Raw genomic sequence first — 10,830 nt, 5'->3', positions numbered from 1 at the left:
CAAGTGCCTACAAATTGAGAAAAAGATAAGTGTCCCGTAATCCTCGTTCTTGCCCCATTCCTCTCCAGGCACGGTAGGCCGCGCAAGATGACGGGCATGGGGAATTGGGCGATGGAGAGCTTGACGAGGGAGCCCGCCAACCACCATCGCCAGGGACAACAGGACAAGGCCCCTGGCAAGGCATGTTGCCGGGGGAGGGAGCGGGCCAGACGATGGTGCGGCCACTGGCAGTCAGCCGGAGTCGGAGTCGTCATCCTCCCGCCCGCTGCCGTCATCGTCATTGGCACTGTCCTCCTCGCCACTTTCGCTCGAGGAGGAGCTTTCATCGTTAGTGGAGCTCTCCACGCAGCACCCTAGGCGAATTCCAGAGTTCCCGAAGACCTTGACGAAGAGCAGGCCACTCTCCATTAACTTAAAATAGAGAACATGCCCCTCCATCAAGCTGTGGGCACGTGCGAAGGTCTTCCACCCCTGACGAAGATACATGACGTAAGGGCGGGGAAAGTCGATGTCAGCCCACATGTCACTGTTCCCGCAGTCCCTCATGTGAAGCCTCAAGGTTCACGGGGCCTCCTCCTCCATCACCCAAGCGAACGGAGTCGGAAGCCGGAGGCGACTGCACACAGGCTTATGCAGCATGATGAAGAACTCCTAGGGTTGGTCCCCGATGTGGCCGCCCATCAAAGGAGGGGCCACCGGCAGGAGCACAACGGGTACGCCGCCCCGTCCGCCTCCTCCCCGAGCACCGCGGCGACCTCGGCCCCGTCCCCTTCCTCTCCCCCTCGTAGCGGGCTCTTCCAGAGGCTCCGAGGAAGGAGGGACGCGTTGTCAAGCAGAAGCCCTCGTCACTGTTGTCGAGGCATTAGCGCGCCCTTTCACCATGGAGAGTCGAAAGAAGATGGCGAGCAAGAGGGGGAAAGGAGGCGAGTGTGGAGAAGCACCATTCCTCTCCCCCATTTATAGAGGAGCAAGGCCGGGGCCTGGCCACCCAGCACAAGGGGCGGCCGCCCCGCACGACCAATGCGGCCTCTTGAAGCATGGGGAATCGGAACCGGCCCGCTCCCCCAATCCATAAGTGCCTGATTTTCTGCCTCGGCATTAATGCCCACATCCTTCACGCCCGCCACCTGCCCTTCCCAACGCATGGAAGGTATGTGGCAAAGCAGAAGGGGCATGAGGACGGGTGGGACGACCAATTGCCACCCCGTGATCATGGGGAGCGGTGCCATGCAGGCTGCGACCCGAGTCCACTTAGTAAATGAGTAGCGCCCCTGTAGATTCCTTCATTTTTGATAAGGGAAGCACGGGACACCTCTTTGCTATCGACTACAAGATGACGCGAGCATGCTGAGGCCATCCCACGCACGACCCCCATGTCACGCACTCGACGCGAGTTGTGGGGAATCGCAACTGACAAACATATCATGGCGGTTCGCCCCTGCCACGCCCGCCTGCGCACTGCTTTAGGCCTGGCCCAACTATGCCTTGCGCTTATGTGTGGCCCAGGCCCGGGGGCTCCTGTCGGTGTACAAAAGTGTGGGTACTTCTGTACCCCTTACTTGTGCACGGACGGTCGCAGCCACCCCTACAATAGGGAATGGCGAACCAGAGGAAGATAGCAGAAGGCAAGACAGGTACAAAGTATATCAAGACATCTACCTAGAGTAGCAAGCAGCAAGAGGCAAGCAGGGCCACGCTCAGCAACAAGCCTTGCTAAGGCGACCTGCGCGGCTCCCCGCAAGCCCCTTGCCGGGGCAGCTTGCGAAGAGGCCAGCAAGGCCCCCATCCTTGGGCTTGGGAGCTCTGACACCATCAACAATGTTAAAGACCAAGATCTGAAGAGCACATGCACTACAAAAAAAATACACTTCTGTGATGATACGTGTTTGTCATAGTAGGTCACGTTTTTTGTCATGCATGTACATCCATGATGATTTTATGATAGAATCAAGATAGTCATACCTGTGCTGTCGTAGAAGTGTTCCATGACATTACCAAAATTATCATCACGGAAGTGTCCACTTCCATGATGATAAATCGCGCGTCATAGAAGTGCTTTCGTCAAGGGTGACTGACACGTGGCATCCACCGTAATGGGATGCCATTAAGCACCGTTAAGCTATCGGGTCCGGTTTTGGATCCGATAACCCGCTAACAGCCATGACCAATGCCGATTTTCCACATGTAAAATTCTCATTGGCCGACGGAACCACGCATCAGCTCTGCGTTGGCACAAGTGTCACTCATCCAATGGTCGAGATGGGCCTATGATATGTTGACACGTGGACGGGCCCAAAGTGGCCCATAAAGTTTAAATAGGCCGGCCCAACTGAAGGCCCATAAGATTTAGCGGACCATAATAGGCCGGCCCAGCTAAAGGCCCACAAGATTCTGCACACCATAATGGGCCGGCCCAGCTAAAGGCCCACAAGATTTAGCGGACCACAATGGGCCCACCCGGCTAAAGGCCCACAAGATTTTGCAGACCATAATGGGCCGGCCCAGCTAAAGGCCCAACATTCTCTGTTAAGGCCCATACGGCTAGTGTCAAATCGACCCGTCAATGGCCTACCCTAAACTTGTCATCATCGCGGCCCATGGTCACTTTTTCCCGTTAACAGTCCGCTAAGTATTTGGGCCGAATTACGGCCCGGTGTATTTCCGGCCTGTTAAAGGTCCTGCTTCATTTGGGCCCATTTACAACCCATTGTAACTTTCGACCCATAAACAACCGTGAAGGATTTGGATCATATTCGACCATGTCTGACATTCGGCCTGTTAGAGGCCCACTATAGATTTGGGCCACTTTCGACCTGTTGTGATTTTCGGCCTGTTAACATCGGATGAAAACCATGGGCCATATGTGGCCCAACATCACATCGGCCCCATTAACGGCCCATATAAAAATGACGACAATCTAGCCCGACCGAAGTTCCAGCCTGTTAAAGGCCCATGTATTAGGTCGGCGCATTTATGACCCGCCCGAATTTCGGCCTGTCAAAGATCCGCATCGTAAATGGGCCACCATTTCGGCCTACTAAGACCAGTGGGTTATTTGGCACAATCAGGGCCCAATCTCACTTTCGGTCTATTAAAGGCCCATGTTTTTTATGGGCTCGAGATATTTACACCTGTAAACCGCCTATGGTTACTGAGGGCCCAAATTATGTTTAGGCATGTTAAAGGCCCACTACGGGCACATGCCTACCAGAAAAATATGAAAGCTTATGCTGATTTAGGCCCAGATATTTTTAGTGGGCTACATGCCAATTTCGACCCATAATCGTTTTTAGCCCAATTGGAATGGGCCCGACGAATGTTGGCATGTTGGGCTCCTATGAAGCTTTCGGCCGAATACATTACTAAGATAAACCTACACTATACAAAAATAGCATCATAATTATTGCAGCCTTTGGCAGCATCATAAATGCTGTATCACAACAAAATAAATTCCAATCATACAACAAAAGGCCTGTTGGCATAAAGTTTACAGTCCTTGCAGATAAAATCACCATTGGATGTATAGAAGCACAGATCATTTGACCTGAGTGCTAATGTTTCAGGCTATAGAATCTGATGGAGCAACACGGTCTTCACCTTTTTTCCACCATTGCTCTTGAACAATGAAGCGAATGTCTGATAGTCTGGTTTCAAAACCATTCATATCTTGACGACATTTTTCAACCACTATTCTTATTTCCGAAACGACGTCCATTAGGGATTGGACATGTGTTTGGAGCACAGATATATCACTCTGTCTAGCAGGAAGATTTTGTTCAGTAGGCGATTTGGATGAGGTTACCTTGACAACCAATCCAAAATTACACAGGAAGGTGCTTTTTGCACCGTTAGTGGAGAGATACTGACGCACTGCAGCAAGAGGTGACATTGTGCCTGTGGTAGCCTCATCACCTTCAGGTGGTTGTGGCTGTTCAATCATTTGTTCCATAACTTCCTGAAAGTTTGAACTTGTAGATTAGTGTACCAGATAAGTTACTAATGAGACAAAAACAAACAAAGTAGGTTACATGTTTATACATAACTTATTTTTGTGAACTACTGTAATACATTAGCATGTATTGTAGTGCCAACTACATAATAAAATCATTTTCGGAACATATGTCCATGTAGCATGCCTACTGTATTGTCTATTTCCTCACATTCGTTGACATCTAAGGATAAAGAGACATGGTTTAAAGTAGGATGAACATAGTATGACATCATTAAAACAAACAGGCTATTTTATCATTGTGTGCGCACGTGAACATAACAACTAGATTACAGATCAAGACCAAAAGAATATCCTTCATATCTTTTAAACCATGTAAGGTGAAATGATACGTTAAGACAACTATGTATAAAAGTGAACAGAGTAACTGACATTGGCTGGAAACCAAGTAGTTAAATGAACACATCACAGTACCAATCAGTTCAAAGGCAGGAGGAGTAAGGACTTACAATAGCGGCTTGAACTGGTGTACTCATGCCCTTCATCTTGCTGGTGTGGCAATCCTTGAAGATTTGCACTGCATTCGGTCCAGGTTCTTTTTGGTCCGCACGGGCTTTCCTCTGTATTTGGAACAAGTCAATATAGATACGATAATATGGCACAGAAGGAAGTAGCAGCTATTTACAAGAGCCTCGCAGTGTGCAGTATAGCTACGCGATCCTGTTGTCTGTTGGAATTTCACTTTAGAACGGTTGGTTTTGTTCTTCAAATAGTTAGCCTAGAAGAAGATACACTTGTAAGGCACATACATAAATACAAGTTCAATATGTGGTCTGATCAAATACATATAGCCTACCTGATACTTTGGATCAAACCAGTGTTTAACGAGCGTTGTCCAGTCTTCATCTGTAATATATTCCACTGGAGATGTTTGGGCGATTTCATTATTAGCCTTGCCTTCAAAGTGAGATTTTCTAAGGTGGTACCTGTCATGGTTCTAAGTCTGACAGTAAGTATAGGGGGTACAAATGAGGAGGCAAGGTCCTAGCTATGGTGAGATTGTACGCAAGTGTTTACGAGTTTAGGCCCCTCTCAGAGGAGGTAAAAGCCCTGCGTCTCGGTGCCCGGAGGCGGTCGACTGGATTATGAGAGTGTGTGTTACAGGGGGTGCCAACCCTTGTGCTAGAGGAGGGGGTGGCTTATATAGAGTGCGCCAGGACCCCAGCCATCCTCCGTTACAAGGAGTTTAATGTGCGTAAATATGAGGTGTTAGTGATAACGCCAACCATAAAGTGCTATTAATGATCTTAAATACTACAAAGTGAACGCCTGACCGTTGCTGTTCTGTTCGACTCCTGGTCTTCGATAGGTCGAGTGATTTCTTGTGTGGTCGAGTGATTGACCGGTCGTGTGACATTAGGAAGGAAGGGTACACGAGTGAATGACTTGTGGAGTGGATTGCACTCGACGCCTTCGTTGGGCACTCCTTGTTGTCTCTTAAGCTTCTTTGCTTCTAGGGTAGTGACCTTGGGTAGGGCGTATAGGCCAGGCCTGTTACCCTACCCTAGGTATGTATCATCATCATTAGCCCCCGAATGGATGAAGGTCCGAGTGAAAAGAAGTTGAAGTTAGTCTTGCCTCGACTATTGAGCTTCACAGGTATCTTCATTGAACTGGAGGTTTGCGTTGGAACTTCAGCTTCGTTTCAATTGCCTTGATCGATTCAGAAGTTGCCGAGTGGATTTATACCGTCACTCGTCGAGTGTTATTTTTGACGCGAAACCTTTGGCATGATTGGTTACGGCGTATCCTGGATTTCACGGGATTCAATATTTTGGGGAAGCGCGCGAGGCGGAGCATGCCACGGTAAGCGGGACGGATAGACAGGAGCACATCGATCTCCGCGCCACCTTTTTCGCCATGTACCCGGTGCATGACTGTTGCGGGATTTGACAGGATTGCCCAGGCCCACGCGTCAGCCACTCGGAAGTGGGTCCTTAAAAGGTGACGGGGCCGAGGCGCCTACACTGTACGTGTCCATTCTCCTTATTTCTCCTCTGCTTCTCCACCACATCTGGCTCCTCCGCTCTCGATGCCGCCACTCCGCCAGCATGGCGAAGGACAAGGCGGCGACACTGGAACATGCAAAGAAGGCGACGGGGGCGGCAAAAGGCAAGAAGACGAATCGAGGGTTGTCGTCGCGGTCGGCGCTGCCGCCGGGTTGGATCCAGCGTGATTGGATCCAATCCTCGCTCCGCCCAGAAGATTTGGAGGAGCTGGCTGAGTCCGGACTGATCGCCGACGGGGCTGCACGTTTGCCGGAGGGGGAGACGAAACCACAGCCGCGACCGGGTGAGTTCGTTCTGCTCACCACCCATGTGGACCCCGGTTTCTCCCTTCCCCCGCACCCTTTTTCCGGGGTTTCTTGAACTTTTTTGGAGCCCAACTCCATCACTTTTCTCCCAACACCATCACATATCTTGCTGCATTTGTGTCCATCTGTGAAAATTTCCTGGGTTCTTGACCGCACTGGGGTCTTTCAAGCACATCTTCACAATCCGCTCTTAGTCGGTGAATAAAGCGAATACGAGTGAAGAGAGAACACACGTTATCCAAATGTGTGGGGGTTTGGGTATCCAGAAGAGAAAAAGGAGCTATTTCCCTTCCATGACACTTCCTCAGTCGGTCAGGGGCTGGCAGTCGACCTGGTTCTACTGCCAGGACATTGCGACTCTAGGCCAGTCGAGTGGACTTCCCCTTTTTACTTTAGATCGTGCCCAGACCCCTTCCTCATTGAAAGTGACCATTGCGGAGAGGGTGGAAACAAACATGCTGGTCAAGAGAGTGGTCCAGTTGATCAATCAGGGTGTCACTAGCATGGATTTGTTGGAGGTGTTTCTCAGTCTGCCAGGACCCCGATCCTATGCCACACTAATCTAGCATGTAACACCTCATATCCCTTTGCGTCCTCACGCACGGTATTCCCACGGGTGTCGCCTTACCAGGCCCGGGACTGCTTGCACCGTTTGGCTCACGTATATGATAGTGTCGCTAGCATCCATATGACAAAGAACCCGGGCTGACATGGCTAGCCGTAAACCCAAAGTGGCACTAACTTACAGGGACAGGCATACATGACCCAACAACGAACGTGTCGGTCATCAGCGAGTGAATCTGGGCTGTAGCAACTGGGCTAGCAGGACTCCGGTAAACCGGGCTATAGCAGGCTAAGAGGACTCCGGTAGACACCGCGTGACATTTCCCTGAAGGGACAGACACAGGAACGAAGAAGGACACATGCCGGCCAGCCTAAGTGTTCCGGAGCAGTAGCAAGCTACCAGGGCTCAGTGGAAGCACTAGGAGACATTTCTTGGTAAGAGAGGCTACCAAGGATAAACAACTAGATAGTCAGATCCCACACATACCAAGCATTTCAATAACATACACACAATATGCTCGATATGTGCAAATACAACATGGCATCACAACATGACTCTACAACTCAAATATTTATTCATTAGGCTCCGAGGAGCGAGATATTACAAACATGGGTCTCATGACACCACATTCAGAGCATTCAAGTCAAAGCACATGTAGAAGCTTAACATGTCTGAGTACAGACAGCTATATACGAAAAAGGCTGAGAAGCCTGACTATCTACCGGATCCTGCCGAGGGCATAAGATCATAGCTGAGGTAACAAGCTAAACGTCGAAGTCCAAGCGGAACTACTAGCGAGACTGAAGTCTCTCTGCAAAAACATAAATTAAGCAAACGTGAGTACAAATTTACCCAGCAAGACTTACATCAGAACTAACTACATATGCATCATTATCAATCAAAGGGATGGTGGGGTTTAACTGCAGCAAGCCAGCTTTGACTCGGTGGCTATCCTGAACTACGACTGCAAGTAACTCTTTTGGGGTGGTGCACACGAGTCCACATATTCACCATATCAATACACCACTATGGATCCGCTCCCGTCTCCCTACGAGAACGCCATCCATAACACTCACACTTATCTTGCGTATTTTAGAGTATCCAGTTTTACTTGTCTATGAACTGTATAGGCAACCTAGAAGTCCCTTACCGCGGACACGGCTATTCGAATAGATGATGTTAACCCTGCAGGGGTGTACTTCTTCACACACACTCTCGCCACTTACCGCCATGTACACGTCATGTATCTCGGCAACCTTCAAGCGGAAGCCTAGCGAGGGTGTCGGGCACGGCCTACCTAAACACTCAAGTATCTAGTCCAGGTTTATCGCCTATTCAGGTTCCATCCGCAGGGAGTCCGACCGAGGTTTCCACATACGGCCCCGAACGATGTGTACAGGGTTCCACGACACCAAACGGGTGCCCGGCATACCCAGCCACGTGCCTACCGCATCACAGCCCACCCCTCGAGTCAGCGCTGCCCATGGCCTCCAGCATACTACAAACAACAGAAACTACTTGCAACTCCTGGACAGAGGACAAGGGTGGTTAAGAAGCCGAGAGGGTCAATTAAGGATCCCAATGAGTGGTAGTAGCTGTTCATGGATCACAAACACAAAACTCAGTTCCTGAGGACGGCTTCAATGAGACAACCCACCATGTACTCCTACATGGCCTCTCACCGCTACCTTTACCAAAACGTGTTCACACACTTAGCTCATACACGGTAGGACATGTTCACCACATTCCAATTCATCCCCGATGAATCAGACCTGACTCAACTCTAAGCAGTAGCAGGCATGATGAACAAGCATGAATGAGTAGGCACAACAGGGCTCAAACAACTCCTACTCATGCTAGTGGGTTTCATCTATTTACTATGGCAATGACAGGTCATGCAGAGGATAAAGGGGTTCAGCTACCGCAACAAGTAACAGATGAATCGTTGTTGTCCTAATGCAGTAAAAGAGAGCAGGAGCAAGAGAGTGGGATTGTATCGGAATGAACAGGGGGGTTTGCTTGCCTGACACTTCTGAAGATAGTATAGTTCTTCATAGGTGTCATCGAACTCATCGTCGGAACCACGTCTATCGAGAGGGGACAAACACTAGCAAACAAGGAAGAACTCAATCAATGCAATGCATAATATGATGCATGCTCATGACATGGCAATATGCTGTGGTTTGAGCTAATGCAACTAGCAGCAGGTTAAATGGAGTTGGTTTGAATCTAAGATTCAAATTCGAACTCCATATATGACATTTCAAATTGCCATTAATTCAATTTTTTGTATACAGGAGCTTTAAGTTGTTCAAACATGCATGGTAATGCCATAAATAGATTCTTTGGATTTTTCTGGTCATTTTTCATATATAATTTATTTCATTCTGAGTTATGGTTGAATTTCTATGAATTTTAGAAGTTTTGGACATTTTCTCTAATTTATAAATCATTTCTGATTTATTTTAAATTACAAAAAATATTACTGCATCAGCATGACAACAACATTACATCAGCAGGTCAGCTGTGTCTGACCAGGTCAAACCTGACCAGTGGGACCCACTGGAGTGACCTAGTGTCAGTTAGGAACACAGACAGGTGGGCCTGGTCAACGGCCACGTCAGCGTAGTCAACACTGACGCATGGGCCCACTGGGGTTAGTTAAAACTAAGCAGAAAATATAATCTATGTTAATTAGGGCGTGGAGCCCATGAGTTAGTGGCCTAGGGGGTTGGTTAGTGTGGGGGGTTAGCCGCTAACGACGGCCACATTGGATTCGCCGGCGGTTAGACGACAGCGACGACCCAGAGCGGCGGTGGCTCGCCGGAGTGGCGCCAGGGGCCGCAGCTGGGTGCGCTGAGGGCACCTGGAGGTAGCTGTCACGACCGGTTTTTCAATAAAATTATTATTGAGAAAATTGATGTTTAAATCCCAGTATAGGAAAAGTCATCCTCACTGGTAGACAAACACTTGATGAACAGAGGACCAGTAGCATTAAATATATTACAGGGTTGAGCTGAGGCTGCTCAACAATTTATTACAAACTCACCAATATCTTACATAAGGGCGGTTATGACACATGGATGTGGTGGCATGCTACTAGCTCGAGGTTAAAAAGTGGTGGATAACTTGACTCCTAACTGGCAGCTCATCGAGCGTCGAGGTGAGGCTCGATGAATTTATTTCTGGGGTTGCGGAAGCGGATAATACAATGACCAAACAGGATCGCACAGGACTGACTGGGACTCCTCTAGGCGTCGGACTCGCTATCAAACTCTTCATCCATGAGATCGCCTTCATCAACATCTGGCCAAATCAACAAGCCAGGTGAGTACTTTGAAAGTACTCGCAAGACAGTTCGGACAAAAGATATAATCAATGAATGCATGAATGCGTCACGAATAAAAAAATGATGCTCACACGGCAATAATAGTATTTATGCACGACCTGATAAATAATCAAATAAATGAAACCGATCGGGTGTCTGGAGCGACGCCTCGAAAGGTAAACAAATAAAACTTATGCCGCAGTCGGGCGTCTAAGCGACACCACATAAAGGGCTTTAAAAGAAATTCCACAGTCGGATGTCTGAGCGACATCACATAACGGGCTTTAAAAGGAATGCCACAGTCGGACGTCTGAGCGACATCACATAAAGGGCTTTAAAAGAAATGCCACAGTCGGACATCTGAGCGACATCACATAAAGGGCTTTAAAAGAAATGCCACAGTCGGACGTCTGAGCGACATCACATAAAGGGCTTCAACAAATGTAAGTACAAGTATGCCACCGTCGGATGTCTGAGCGACATCACAGACAGGGCTTCGACAAATGTAAATACAAGTATGCCACCGTCGGACGTCTGAGCGACATCATAGCCAGGGCTTGTAATAAAAGTAAATAACAAGATTAGTCCGTCCACAAGAATAATCTTTTCACTGG

Source organism: Triticum aestivum, chromosome 5B, assembly GCF_018294505.1.
Source record: "Triticum aestivum cultivar Chinese Spring chromosome 5B, IWGSC CS RefSeq v2.1, whole genome shotgun sequence".
Taxonomy (NCBI): Eukaryota; Viridiplantae; Streptophyta; class Magnoliopsida; order Poales; family Poaceae; genus Triticum; species Triticum aestivum.
This window is presented reverse-complemented; position numbering follows the sequence as displayed.